Below are 14262 nucleotides of genomic sequence, written 5' to 3' on the forward strand. Positions count from 1 at the left end.
GATGTGTGCACGGCATGTGTCCACACCTTTTTCCCCATGCAATGTGAGACTTATGTCACTGTCCTGTCAACACACTTACCCAGTCCAAATATTTACACTCAAAGCATTGAGCCCTGCATCAAACTATTAAAGCTATTATTTATCTACTGAAAAAGGTTCCATAGCCGCAATGTATTATACAAAACTCTGCATGGGGGACATGAAATCAGGGTTTATTTACAGACTTATTATTCACAGGTAAAAGGGACGCACATTTTAAAAAATTTATTCATGGGCATCGCTGGCTGGGCCCAACATTTATTGCCCATCTCTGAGGGCATTTAAGAGTCAACCACATTGCTGTGGATCTGGAGTCACCTGTAGGTCAGGCCAGGTAAGGACGGCAGATTTCCTTCCCTCAAGGACATTCGTGAACCAGACGGGTTTTTACGGGTTTTCATGGACATCTTTAGACTTTTAATTCCAGGTTCTTTTTTTAATGGTATTTAAATGTCACCATCTGACATGGTGGGATTTGAATCTGGGTCCCCAGAGAATGGCTCTGTGTCTCTGGACTACTAGTCCAGCAATAATGACACTGCGCTACTGCCTCCCCACATGTGACCTATTTTGTGGAGTTTTTTCAACACGCTGCCGAGTGCTCCAGCGCAGTCCTTGCTTGCAGCTGCCCTGGAGGGAAACAGCTGATGTACTATCTCCTTTACCCCGGATGACTTTGGTGGGTGCCCTGTGTGGCTGAGACTTCGAGTGGCCTGCCATGCTAGGAGACACCTGCTGAGAAGCAGGAGGAGCTTCTGTAACCGCGGCACTGAACAAGGTCTGCGTCAATGGCATAAGACCATAAGACATAGGAGCAGAATTCGGCTACTTGGCCCATCGAGGCTGCTCCGCCATTCAATCATGGCTGATATTTTCTCATCCCCATTCTCCTGCCTTCTCCCATAACCCCTGATCCCCTTACTAATCAAGAACCTATCTATCTCTGTCTTAAAGACACTCAAAGATTTGGCCTCCACAGCCTTCTGCAGCAGAGTTCCACAGATTCACTACCCTCTGGCTGAAGAAATTCCTCCTCATCTCTGTTTTAAAGGATTGTCTCTTTAGTCTGTGATGGTGTCCTCTGGTTCTAGTTTCTCCTACAAATGGAAACATCCTCTCCACATCCATTCTATCCAGGCCTCACAGTATCCTGTAAGTTTCAATAAGATCGCCCCTCATCCTTCTAAACTCCAGCGAGTACAGACCCAGAGTCCTCAACCGTTCCTCATACGACAAGTTCTTCATTCCAGGGATCATTCTTGTGAACCTCCTCTGGACCCAAGGCCAATGAACAGGGGAGATTTATCCCCCATCAGAGGTGCTTCCAGATGGTGGCAACTGATGCTCATCCTTCGGCAGTCGGATGTTTGACCCTCTCTGCCTTGAGATCCCAGGAGGTGAGTCTGTGCCCATGCTCCCAATCGCCTTGTCATTTTGACTGTACATCGCTGAGCTCAGAGTCAAGGTGATGATGGTCAGGTTAGAGCACATACCCATGATTGTGTCTGCAATATGCTCAGGTTGTCCTTCCAGAACAGTTGTCAGTCTGACTATGGAGCAGGCTTGTTGCTCCAAAGAATAGGTGATTGCCTAGCCAGGATGGACATGGCCACAGTCCCAGTCAGAGCATGCAACGTCTCTGGGAAACCTGCCAAATCTCCATGGACTATGTGTGGGGCATCCAGAATCGGCCGCCTCACAAGTAACTCTAGAGTCTCATCACGCAACTCCGAACCTGTCTCTGGAATACTCCAGACACTTCTCCATAACCATTATATATACATTGGATCTGGATCGGCGCAGGCTTGGAGGGCCGGAGGGCCTGTTCCTGTGCTGTAATTTTTCTTTGTTCTTTATAGCTGCAGGATGACATTAATTGGGATCATGAATATTGAAGGATGCATGATAATGAGGAAGGATAGGAACGTAGGAAAAAGTGGAGGCGTGGCTCTGTTAATTAATGATAGTATTAGCACAATTGAAAGGGATAATCTAAGTTCAGGAAACCAGGATATTGAAGCAATTTGGGTCGAGATGAGAAATGATGAAGGCAAAATGTCACTTTTGGGAATGGTGTACATATCCCCTAGCTGTAACCACATGGTAAGATAGTATCAAGGAAGAAATAATGGGAGCTTGTCAGAATGACATGGTGATAATCATGGGGGATTTCAATTTACATATAGACTGGATAAATCAGATGGGCAAAGGGAGCTTAAAGAAGATTTCATAGATCTTTTAGAATAGTTCCTCAGAACAGCATGTTCTGGAGCCTACCAGAGGGCAAGCTTTACTGGATTTGGTATTGTGCAATGAGATTGGATTAATTAATGATCGCATAGTGAATGGGCTCCTCGGTAGCAGCAATCATAATATAATTGAATTTTACATCCAGTTGGAGTTAAGAAGAGTGGGTCCAAGACTGATATTTCAAACTTAAATAAGGGGCATGAATTAAATATGAGGCCATGAAAGCAGAGCTAACTAAAGTGAACTGGTAAATGAGGTCAACCGAGATGTTGTGGCAGACATTTAAGGGGATATTTCAGTATACGGATTAGATATATTCCAAAGAGAAAGAAAAATTCCAAGGGGAGGATCCCTCATTCGTGGTTAACTAAAAAAGTTAAAGATAGTATCAAATGTTTCAAAAATGCACTTAATTGCACAAGGATTCCTGGCAGGTCAGAAGAATGGACAGAATATAAGGGACTTCCGGTGGCGGCTGTGAGGGAGTAGGTCGCACATTTGGTGGCTCCCGTTTCGGTCGGACTTTTGGACCTTTTCCCCTGACTTTTTTGCGCTTTTGAGCGCGGAACTGGAAAGCAATAGTACTCGGGCACAGGACCCATACAGAATTGTATGGACCTAAGAAGCCGGAGGGACCATAAACAGCAGAAGAAGTGGTCGAGTAAGGGCACAATGGAGGCTGTGAGAGGGACCAGCATGGCTGCTGTTCAGAGCAAGGCGCCAACAGCCCGGCCCACAATGGAGCAGCTGCTGAAGACTATGCAGGAGGGCTTTTTGGCTTTGAAGTGTGACAACTTGGAGCCGCTTCAGAAGTCAATTGATCGGATGGGAAAAAGGCTGGATGATCAGGCTGAGAAGCTCCAGCAGTTGGAGAAGTCAGTGGAGGAGCAGGCTGACTTTCAAACGGTGGCGGATGTGGAGATTCGGAGGCTGAGGGACCAGCAAAAAGTGCTTCTGGAAAGGCTGGAGGACCTGGACAACGGATCTCGCTGGCAGAACGTGAGAATCGTGGGCCTCCCAGAGGGGGCAGAGGGGCTAGACGCTGCCGCATATGTGGAGGGTATGTTTCAGAAGTTGCTGGGGAACGAGGTGCTCCCGCGCCCGTCGGTAGTGGACAGGGCACATAGAGTGCAGGTGAAGCAGCCGCGACAGGGGGGTCCCCCACGAGCGATGTTGGAACGCTTTCACAGGTACCTGGAGAAGGAACGGGTGCTGCAATGGGCAAAGAGCACACAAAGCTGTATTTGGTACAATATCACCCTGCGTGTATACCAAGATTTGAGTGCAGAGGTGGCCAGGAGGAGGGGAGGCTACAGGCAGGTGAAGGAGATACTGTATAAAAACAAGGTGAAATTCGAGCTGCTTTTTCCGGCGCGACTGTGGGTTACGTATAAGGGCCAGCACCACTATTTAGAGGAACCCGAAGAGGCGATGGACTTCATTAAGAAGCAAGGGCTGGCCCTGAGCTGAGGACGTTTGGACTCATGTTAGAGCTTTTAAGTATATGTGGTGTCTCTCCCGTTTTGGGATGTATCTTTTTTTTCTTGTTTTTGCGTGCTTTTTGCGTGGTTTTCCTGAATGTTTCCTGTTTGGGCTCTTTGCTTAGTTGGAGTTTGGCTGGGGGGGGATTAATAAAGAAAACAGTTAAAAGGGTTGGGTTAAAATGGATGCTTCAGGGGAACTTTGTGCAATCTTTTTCTGTGTCTGTATCGGAAGGACTGAAGAGTGGCTGTTATTTCTTATCTCTTTTTTCTTGTCTAATTTGAATTGTGCTATTGTGGGGGTTGTTTATAACTTGTATAGAGTGTTTGCTTAAGTAGGGCTGATCTGGGGAAGTGGTGTGGAGGGGTCGGGGTGACTGGGAACAATGGGTGGGAGACGGGCTGGTGCTGAAGCTGGGAGCCCCAGGCTAGCTGAGTGCAGCTAGTCAACGGGAGCCGAGGTGGGGGGTGTCCATATAGTTAGATTAGAGCAGGGGTTAGGTGATAGGATGGTGCTGCTGGGGGAGGGGGGGGGGGGGGGAGTTGTTCTGCTGACGGGGATGGAAACTGGGCATGGGTGGAGCTGGCCAGGAGGCGGGCCAGAGGAAGCGTGACACATGGCTGGGGGGCTGGCCAAGGAAAGGGGATGGCTGATCGGCAAAGCGGGAGGGGGGGGGATGAAGTGCCCCCCAACCAGGCTGATCACCTGGAATGTTAAGAGGGTTAAACAGGCCAGTGAAGAGGGCGCGTGTGTTTGCGTATCTGCGGGTTCTGAAGGCGGACACAGTCTTGCTGCAGGAGAGGCACCTGAAAGTGGCAGACCAGGTTAGTGAAGGAAGGGCTGGGTCAGTCAGGTCTTTCATTCGGGGCTTGATTCTAAGACGAGGGGGGTTGCGATCCTGATTAATAAAAGGGGACAATTTGAGGCGGAGGGCACAGTCGTGAATGGGGGTGGCAGGTTCGTTAGAGTGAGGGGTAAGCTCGAAGGGGTGAGAGTAGTCCTGGTCAGTGTGTTTGCCTCTAATTGGGACGATGTTATTTTGGGATTTTATTAGGAGGATGCTGGGGTAGACTCCCGACTTGGACTCGCGTAAGTTGATCATGGGCGGGGACTTTAATACAGTCCTGGACCCGAGCCTGGACCGATCATGCTCAAGAACGCGCAGGTTGCCAGCGATGGCAAAGGAACTGAGAGGGTTCATGGAGCAAATGGGGGGAGCAGATCCGTGGAGATTTAGCCGGCCGACGGCGAGGGAGTTCTCGTATTACTCCCACGTCCACAAGGTGTATTCCCGAATTGACTACTTTGTGGTGAGTAGGGACCTGCCGGCCGGAATGGTGGGGGCAGAACATTCGGCAATTGCCATATCGGACCATGCTCCGCACTGGGTAGACCTGCAGTTTTGTAAGGACAGCTTTCAGCGCCCATCATGGAGGCTGGAAGTTGGATTACTCGCGGACGAGGCGGTGTGTGAGAGGTATACAGAATTACCTGCAGTTGAATGATACTGGAGAAGTCTCGGCAGCGGTCCTCTGGGAGGCACTGAAGGCAGTGGTGAGAGGGGAGCTGATTTCAATCCGGGTGTACAGGGACAGGACAGATAGGGCAGAGACGGACCGACTGATTAAGGAAATTCTACGGACGGACAGGAGTTACACGGAATCCCCGAGGACAGAGTTACTCAGGAAACGGCAGAGGCTGCAGGCCGAATTTGAGGTGCTGACTACAGGCAAGGCTGTAGGGCAGCTTAGAAAGGTAAAAGGTGTGATTTATGAGCATGGGGAGAAGGCCAGTAGAATGCTTGCATAGCAACTGAGGAAGAGGGAAGCGGCTCTGGAAATAGGGAGGGTAGTGGATGGGGAAGGTAATCTAGTGGGTGATCCAGCAGGGCTGAACAATGTCTTCAGGGACTTTTATGGGAAGCTGTACACTTCGGAACCACCCGGGGGACCAGGGGGGATGAGGCGATTCCTGGATGGACTGAACTTCCCAAGAATGGGGAGGGGGTTGGCGGACGGGATCGGGTCAGGATCGAAGAGGTATTGGGGGGGCTGAAGGTCATGCAATCGGGTAAAGCCCAGGGGCCCGGCGGGTATCCGCTGGTGTTTTACAAAACATTTGCTGGGATAATGGGGCCGGTGCTGATCAGGGTCTTTAACGAGGCAACAGACAGAGGGAGTTTACCCCCGACGATGTCGCAAGCCACCATCTCGCTCATTCTGAAACGGGATAAGGACCCGGAGGCCTGTGGGTCATACAGGCCGATCTCCTTGATCAACGTAGATGCCAAGTTACTGGCCAAGATTTTGGCGACCAGAATTGAGGACTGTGTACTGGATGTAATTGTGGAGGACCAAACCGGGTTTGTAAAGGGGAGGCAGCTGGTGGCCAACATAAGAAGGCTGCTCAATGTGATTATGATGTGATTATTATGAGTAGGGAGGTAGAGACAGTGGTAGCCATGGATGCTGAAAAGGCTTTTGACCGGGTCGAGTGGGATTATCTGTGGGAGGTACTGGGACGGTTCGGGTTCGGGGCGGGGTTCATCGACTGGGTTAGGCTATTGTATCAGGCCCCGGAGGCGAGTGTAAGGACGAACAGGACGACATCGGACTACTTTAGAGTGCACCGTGGGACAAAACAGGGCTGCCCCCTCTCCCCTCTGCTGTTTGCGCTGGCCATAGAGCCGCTGGCAATTGCACTGAGAGCTTCTCGGGGCTGGAAAGGGCTGGTCCGGGGGGGGGGGGGTGTGTGGAACATAGAGTCACGTTATACGCGGATGATCTGCTGTTATATGTATCGGATCCAATGGTGGGGATGGACGGTATTATGGCAACCCTGAGGGAATTTGGCCGGTTCTCTGGATACAAACTGAACATGGCTAAGAGCGAGTTGTTTGTAATTCAGGCGAGGGGGCAGGAGAATAGGCTGAAGGGGTTGCCGTTCAGGCTAGTGGGGGAGAGTTTCCGATATTTGGGGATTCAGGTGGCACGGGACTGGGGCAGGTTGCATAAACTCAACCTGTACCGACTGGTGGAACGAGTGAGGGAGGAGGTCCGGAGGTGGGATGCGCTCCCGCTGTCATTGGCGGGGAGGGTGCAGACTGTTAAGGTGACGATTCTCCCGCGGTTCTTGTTTGTTTTTCAGTGTCTCCCCATCTTTATCCCGCAGTCCTTCTTTAAAAGGCTGAATAAAATTATCCTGGGATTTGTTTGGGTGGGGAAGTCCCCGCGGGTGAAGAGGGTGATGCTTGAAAGGAACAGAGGAGAAGGGGGGCTGGCGTTGCCGATGGTGGGTGCGGGGTCGGTTTGGGAGAGGATGGAGGCTGCTTCGTGCAGGGGCACTAGCTTGGCAGCCCTGGTCATGGTGCCTCTGCCGCTTCCGCCGGCACGGTACTCCACCAGCCCGATAGTGGTGGCGGCTCTTCGGATCTGGGGCCAGTGGAGGAGGCATGTAGGGGAGGTAAGAGCATCGGTGTGGACCCCAATCCGCAGGATAAAGATGGGGAGACACTGAAAAACAAACAAGAACCGCGGGGGAACTGTCACCTTAACAGTCTGCACTCTCCCCGCCAACCAACGATTTGCCCTGGGGAACATGGACGGGGGGTATCGACTGTGGAGGAGGGCATGGATTGTGAGGATGGGGGATCTGTTCCTGGAAGGGAGCTTTCCGAGCATGAGGGCGCCGAGTTTGGGATGGCGAGAGGGAACAACTTTAGATACTTGCAGGTGAGGGATTTTGTACGCAGACTGGTGCCGTCCTTCCCACGTCTCCCGCCGAAGGGGAGGCAGGATAAGGTAGTTTCTAGGGGAGAGGTGGGAGAGTGTAGAGTCTCAGACGTCTACAAGGAGCTAATGAGAACTGAAGATACGCAGACCGAGGACCTGAAGCTTAAGTGGGAGGAGGAGCTCGGGGGGTACTGGAGGACGGTATTTGGGCAGAAGCCCTGAGCAGAGTAAACACGACCGCAACATGTGCCAGGCTCAGCCTGATCCAGTTTAAGGTTGTGCACTGGGCCCACATGACGGTGGCCCGGATGAGCAGATTCTTCAGGCTGGAGGACAAGTGTGCTAGATGCGCCGGAGGGCCGGCTAACCATTTACCATGTTCTGGTCGTGCCCTAAACTCAGGGGGTATTGGCAGGGATTTGCAGATGTCATGTTCCGGGTGTTGAAAACTGGGGTGGTAATGAGCCCGGTGGTGGCAATCTTTGGGGTTTCGGAGGACCCGGGAGTCCAGGAAAAGAGGGAGGCCGACGTTCTGGCCTTTGCTTCCCTGGTAGCCCGGCGACGAATACTGTTAGCATGGAAGGATTCAAAGCCCCCGAGGGCTGAGGTTTGGCTATCGGACATGGCGAGCTTTCTTGGCCTAGAGAAAGTCAAGTTCGCCTTGAGAGGTTCGGTACTGGGGTTCGCTCGAAGGTGGCAGCCATTTATTGACTTCTTCGCAGAGGAGTAAGCGTCAGCAGGAGGGAGGGGACGAGGGAGCAAAGAATGATTAAAAGATTGATAAGGAAGGGAAAATCAGAGTAAAGGTTAGCTTGAAATATAAAAAGACAGTAAGAGTCTCTATAAATATTTTAAAAATGTTTAACAAAGTCCTATAGAAATTGAGTCTCATAAATTAATAATGGAAAATAAGGGAATGGGAAATTAATTATACAGGTATTTTGCATCAGTCTTCACTATAGAGGATCAAAAAAAATAATCCCTTAAATATCTGTAAATCAGGATATGGGAGGGAATGAGGAACTCAAGAAAAGTACAATCACCAGGGAAATGGTTTGAGAAAATTGTTGAAGCTGTAGGCGGACAAATCCCTAGGTCCTGATGGGCTTCATTCTGGGGTCTTAAAACAAGTGGTTAGTGAGATTGTTGATGCGTATGTTTCAATTTTCCAAAATTACTGAGATTGATAGATGGTTCCATTAGATTGGAAGCTACTGGCCAGGTAGCTTGACATTTATCAACGGAAAAATGTTGAAACCTATTTTTTAAAATGTCATGGTAGCGTACTTAGATAAATTCAAGGCAATCAAGCAGAGTTAACATGGTTTTGTGAAAAGAAAATCATGTTTAACCAATTTATTGGAGTTCTTTGAAGAAGTAACATGTGAGGTGGATAAAGGGAACCAGTGGATAAACTGTACTTAGGTTTACAGAAGACATTTGATAAGGTGCCACGTTAAAGGTTATTGTGTGAAATAAAAGTTCATGTGTAGGGGTAACATCTTGGCATGGGTAGAAGATTGGTTAACAAGAAACAGGCAGTCGGCATAAATGGGTCATTTTCGAATTGACAAGATATTACAAGTGGTGTTCCACAAGGATCAATGCTGGGGCCTCAACTTTTTACAATTTATATACATGACTTGGATGGAGGGACAGAAGGTGTGGTTCGTACATTTGCTGATGAAACAAATATAGGAAACAGAATAAGTTGTGAAGAGGCTACAAAGGGATATAGTGAGTGGGCAAAGATCTATCAAATGGGGATCATGTGGGAAAATGTGAATTTGTCCATTTTGCCCGATAGAGTAAAAATGAAGCATGTTATCTAAATGGTGAAAGATTGCACGGCTCCGAGATACAGAGGGATTTGGGTGACTGAGTGCATAAATTGCAAAAAAATTAGTATGCAGATGTGGCAAGTAATTAGGAAAGCTAATAGAATGTTATCATTTATTGTGAGGGGAACTAAATATAAAAGAGGTCGTGTGGGATTCTCCCCTAACCGGCGGGGCATGCCGTAACGGCGGCGAGGAGTGGCGGAAGGTGCGGAATCCTCAGCACCTTCAGGGGCTAAGCTGGCACCGGCGGGGTTGGCACCGCACCAGCCGGCGCCAAAGGGCTTGGTGCCATGCCAACCAGCGGCGAAAGGCCTCCACCGGCCAGCGGGAGTTGGCGCATGCGCGGGAGCACCAGCATGTGCTGGCGACATCCCAGCGCATGCGCAGGGGGGTTCTTCTCCGCGCCGGCCAAGGTGGACCGGCACGGAGGGAAAGAGTGAAGAGTGCCCCCACGGCACAGGACCGCCCGCGGATTAGTGGGTCCCGATCACGGGCCAGGCCACCGTGGGGCCCCCCTCGGGGCAGATCCCCCTGCGCCCCCCCCCCCCCCCCCCAAGGACTCCACAGAGCCAGGAACCGCCAGTACGGGCCTGCTGCAATATATGACGGCGGGACCCGCCGAAAACAGGTGGCTACTTGGCCCATCGCGGGGCGGAGAATCGCTGGGGGGGGGGGGCCTGCTGCCAACGGCCCCCTGACGGTGATTCCCGTCCCCGAAAAACCAGCGCTGGAGAATCCGGCAGCAGGCGTCAGGGTGGCGGAGCGGGATTCACGCTGTCCCCCAGCGATTCTACGGCCCGGCGGGGGGTCGGAGAATCCCGCCCGTTATGTTTCAGTGAACCAGGACTATGGTGAGATCACATCTGGAGTTGTGTGTACAGTATTGATTTTCTTCTTTCAGGATCCAAATGCATTAGAATCAGTTCAAGGAAGGTTACTTGGAATGGGAGGGTTTTTTATGAGGAAGGTTTGAATAGGCTAAGCTTGTACCTGCTGGGATTTAGAAGAGTAAGAGGCAACTGGTTGAAATGTATATAATCCTGAAAGATCTTGACAGGGTAGGTGTGGAAAGGATGTTTCCACTGAGAACATAGAACATACAGTGCAGAAGGAGGCCATTCGGCGCATTGAGTCTGTACCGACCCACTTAAACCCTCACTTCCACCCTATCCCCATAACACAATAACCCCTCCTCACCTTTTATTGGTCACTAAGGGCAATTTATCATGGCCAATCCACCTAACCTGCACGTCTTTGGACTATGGGAGGAAACCGGAGCACCAGGAGGAAACCCACGCAGACACGGGGAGAACGTGCAGACTCCGCACAGACAGTGACCCAGCAGGGAATCGAACCTGGGACCCTGGTGCTGTGAAGCCACAGTGCTAATCACGTGTGCTACCGTGCTGTCCTCTGTGCTACTGTGCTGCCCACTCTCTGGTGGGAGAATCTAGTACTACGGGTCACTGTTTAAAAATAAAGGGTCACCCATTTAAGACAAAGCTGAGGAGAATTTCTTTCTTTCAGTGGACCGTGAGCCTTTAGAACTCCGTTCCTCAAAAGGCAGTGGATGAAGAGTCTTTGAATATTTTGAAGGCAGAGGTAGATAGATTCTTGATGAGGAAGGGGGTGAAAGCTTATCAGGCATAGGTGGGAATGTGGAGTTGAGGGTACAATCAGATCAGCCATGATTGATTGAGCAGGCTGGAGGGCCTTGTGGCCTACCCTGTTACTAAGTCGTATGTTTGTACATAAGTTAATTTGTTTGATGACACTTCGAAATCATTTAATTGACTGTGAACTGTTTGAGGAAATTTTGAGTTTGTAACAGGCACAAGCTTTGCTTCTTTCTTCAGCTACGTACCTCGCCTATTTCAAGGAAAAAAGAACAATACAGCACAGGAAGAGGCCCTTCTGCCTGCCAAGGCTGTACCGATCATGACTCCACCATTGGCCACAACCCTCAGCACTTTGTTGTGCTGTATCCCTCAAAACCCATCCTATCCATGTACATGTCAAGACGCCTTTTCAACGCCGTTCATGTATCTGCGTCCACAATCTCCCTGCCAACGCGTTCCAGGCACTCATAGATTTATCATAGAATTTACAGTGCAGAAGGAGGCCATTCGGCCCATCGAGTCTGCACCGGCTCTTGGAAAGAGCACCCTACCCAAGGTCAACACCTCCACCCTATCCCCATAACCCAGTAACCCCACCCAACACTAAGGGCAACTTGGATGCTAAGGGCAATTTATCATGGCCAATCCACCTAACCTGCACATCTTTGGAATGTGGGAGGAAACTGGAGCACCCGGAGGAAACCCACGCACACACGGGGAGGATGTGCAGACTCCGCACAGACAGTGACCCAAGCTGGAATCGAACCTGGGACCCTGGAGCTGTGAAGCATTTGTGCTATCCACAATGTTACCGTGCTGCCACTCACCACCCTCTGTGCAAAAGGCCTGCCTCGCACATCTCCTCTAAACTTTGCCCCACGGACCCTAAACCTATGCCCCCCTGGTGACTGACACCTCCACCCTGGGAAAGAGTGACTGCCCATCCACTCCATCCATGCCCCTCATAATCTTGTATTCCTTTATCAGGTCACCCCACAACCTCCGTTGTTCTAATGAGAACAGTCCGAGTCTATTCAGCCTCTCCGCATAGCTAACACCTTCCAGACCAAGCAACATCCTGGTAAATCTCCTCTGCACCCTCTCCAAAGCTTTCATATCCTTCTGGTCATGTGGTGACCAGAATTGTGCACAATATTCCAAGTGTGGCCTTACCAAGGTTCTATACAACTGTAGCATGATTTGCTTGTTTTTATATTCATGCCCTGTCCAATGAAGGCAAGCATTCCGTATGCTTTCTTGACTACCTTGCCTACTTGTGTTGCTACTTTCAAAGATCTGTGGACCTGACCCCCAGATTTCTCTGACATTCTATATTCCTAAAAGTTTTGCCATTTACAGTATATTTCCCCTCTATGTTAGACCTACCAAATGCATCACCTTACATTTGTCTGGATTAAACTCCATTTGCCATAGTCACCAACCTATCTATGTCCTACTGTTTCCTCTGACAGTCCTCAACACTATCTGCCACTCCACCAACCTTGGTGTCATCCGCAAACTTACTGATCAGATCAGCTACATTTTCCTCCAAATCGTTTATGTATACTACAAACGACCCAGCACAGATCCCTGTGGAACACCACTAGTCACAACATTCAGAAAAAATGTTCATATGGTCTCTGCTTCAGGAAGTGCATGCCACAGCCTCATTACTTGAGCTTGGTTAATAACCATTCAACTACAGAATTGTTGCAGTGCAGAAGGAGGCATTTGGCCCATCGTGTCTACACCAGTTCTCAGAAAGAGCAATTCACCTTGTGCCATTACCTTCTCCCCGTTACCCTGCATAGTCTTCTTGTTCAGAAAATAATCCAATTTTCTCAAGTGCCTCTGTTGAACCCACCTCCACTGCACTCCCAGCTGCATAGTTCAGGTCCTAACCACTCATTGTGTGAAAGTTTCTCCTCAGGTCTCCATTAATTCTTTTGCCGATTACCTTAAACCTGAGCCCTCTCATTCTTGTTCCTGCCATGCCAGTGTGACCTGTTTTCCCCTATCAGTGTTAAAACGTTTGTCCTGTTCTCTGTCTTAAATCTCTTACATTTATGTCTCCTCTATCTAGACACTTTAATCATAGAAGACAGTCTGTTTCTTTCTGTTCTGTCCCATCCCTTCACAATTTAAAATCATAGCTATCAAATCACCTTCAAACTCCTTTATTCAAATGAAACTCTTTCCAAATTCACACTACGTTACATTGAATGTTCAGCACAGAAACAGACCAATTGGCCCAACTGGTCTTTTATGTGCCACATTAGCCTCCTTCCACCATAATTAATCTAATCTAAGAACAAACCCTTCTATTCCTGTCTACCTCATGCATTTATGCTCTGTCTTAAAAACATTTTTGCTGTTTGCATCAACTAGTTCTTGTGGTAGCAGACTCATACCTCATTCTTTCTTGAGGAAAGACCTTTTTTCCTGAATTACCTATAAGCATTATTGGTGACTATCTTACGTGTACAACTTCCAGTTCTGGACTTCCCAAAGGTGGGAACATTTTCTCTATGTCTACCCTGCCATTGATTTCATTGTCCTGAAGACCTCTATCAGGTTGTTCCTCAGTCTTTTCTTTCCTGGAGAAGAGTCCAAGCCTGTTCAACTATTCCTGATAATCATATCCTCTCAGTTCTATTCTCATCTAATTTATCCCTTGTCCTCATGACAGGCTGTACAAGTACATCTTTTCTAACTTCTCTACTGCCGCAACATCCTTCCTATACTGTCATGTTTAAAACACCACACAGTAGTCCAAATGTGAACTTATTAAGATTTTATATAGATTAACAATACATCTCAAATATAATAATTCCATACTTCTTTCCTTTAAACCCAATATTCCATTAACATTTTTATATTTGTTTAGCCCCTTGAAATACTTTTAATTTCTGAACTCTCAATTCCTCTACTCTACAGCACCCACCCTCCCCAAATCATAGTCTAACTGTCTTTATAATTTTTACCAAAAGTACCATTTCACATCTCCTGACATTCAATTTAATCCATCACTTTCTTGCCCAGATTGACCATTTTACCTGCAACTCCCTTTAGTCCGCAGAATTATTTAATATGCCTCACTTTTAGTATTTTCAGAAAATATGGCCACCAATCCTCAGTTCTATACTGAAGTAATTGATGTGCACCATGGATAATGAGCAGAACCTTGCAGGACACAGTTAGCACTTCCAACAACTTCTGAGAAACACTCGTAACTCCTGCCTTCTGTTTCCTTCCTTCTAATCAGATTTTAATCCAATTTTCTACCCACCCCCTAATTCC

This window comes from Scyliorhinus canicula, chromosome 3 (assembly GCF_902713615.1).
Source record: "Scyliorhinus canicula chromosome 3, sScyCan1.1, whole genome shotgun sequence".
Lineage (NCBI taxonomy): Eukaryota > Metazoa > Chordata > Chondrichthyes > Carcharhiniformes > Scyliorhinidae > Scyliorhinus > Scyliorhinus canicula.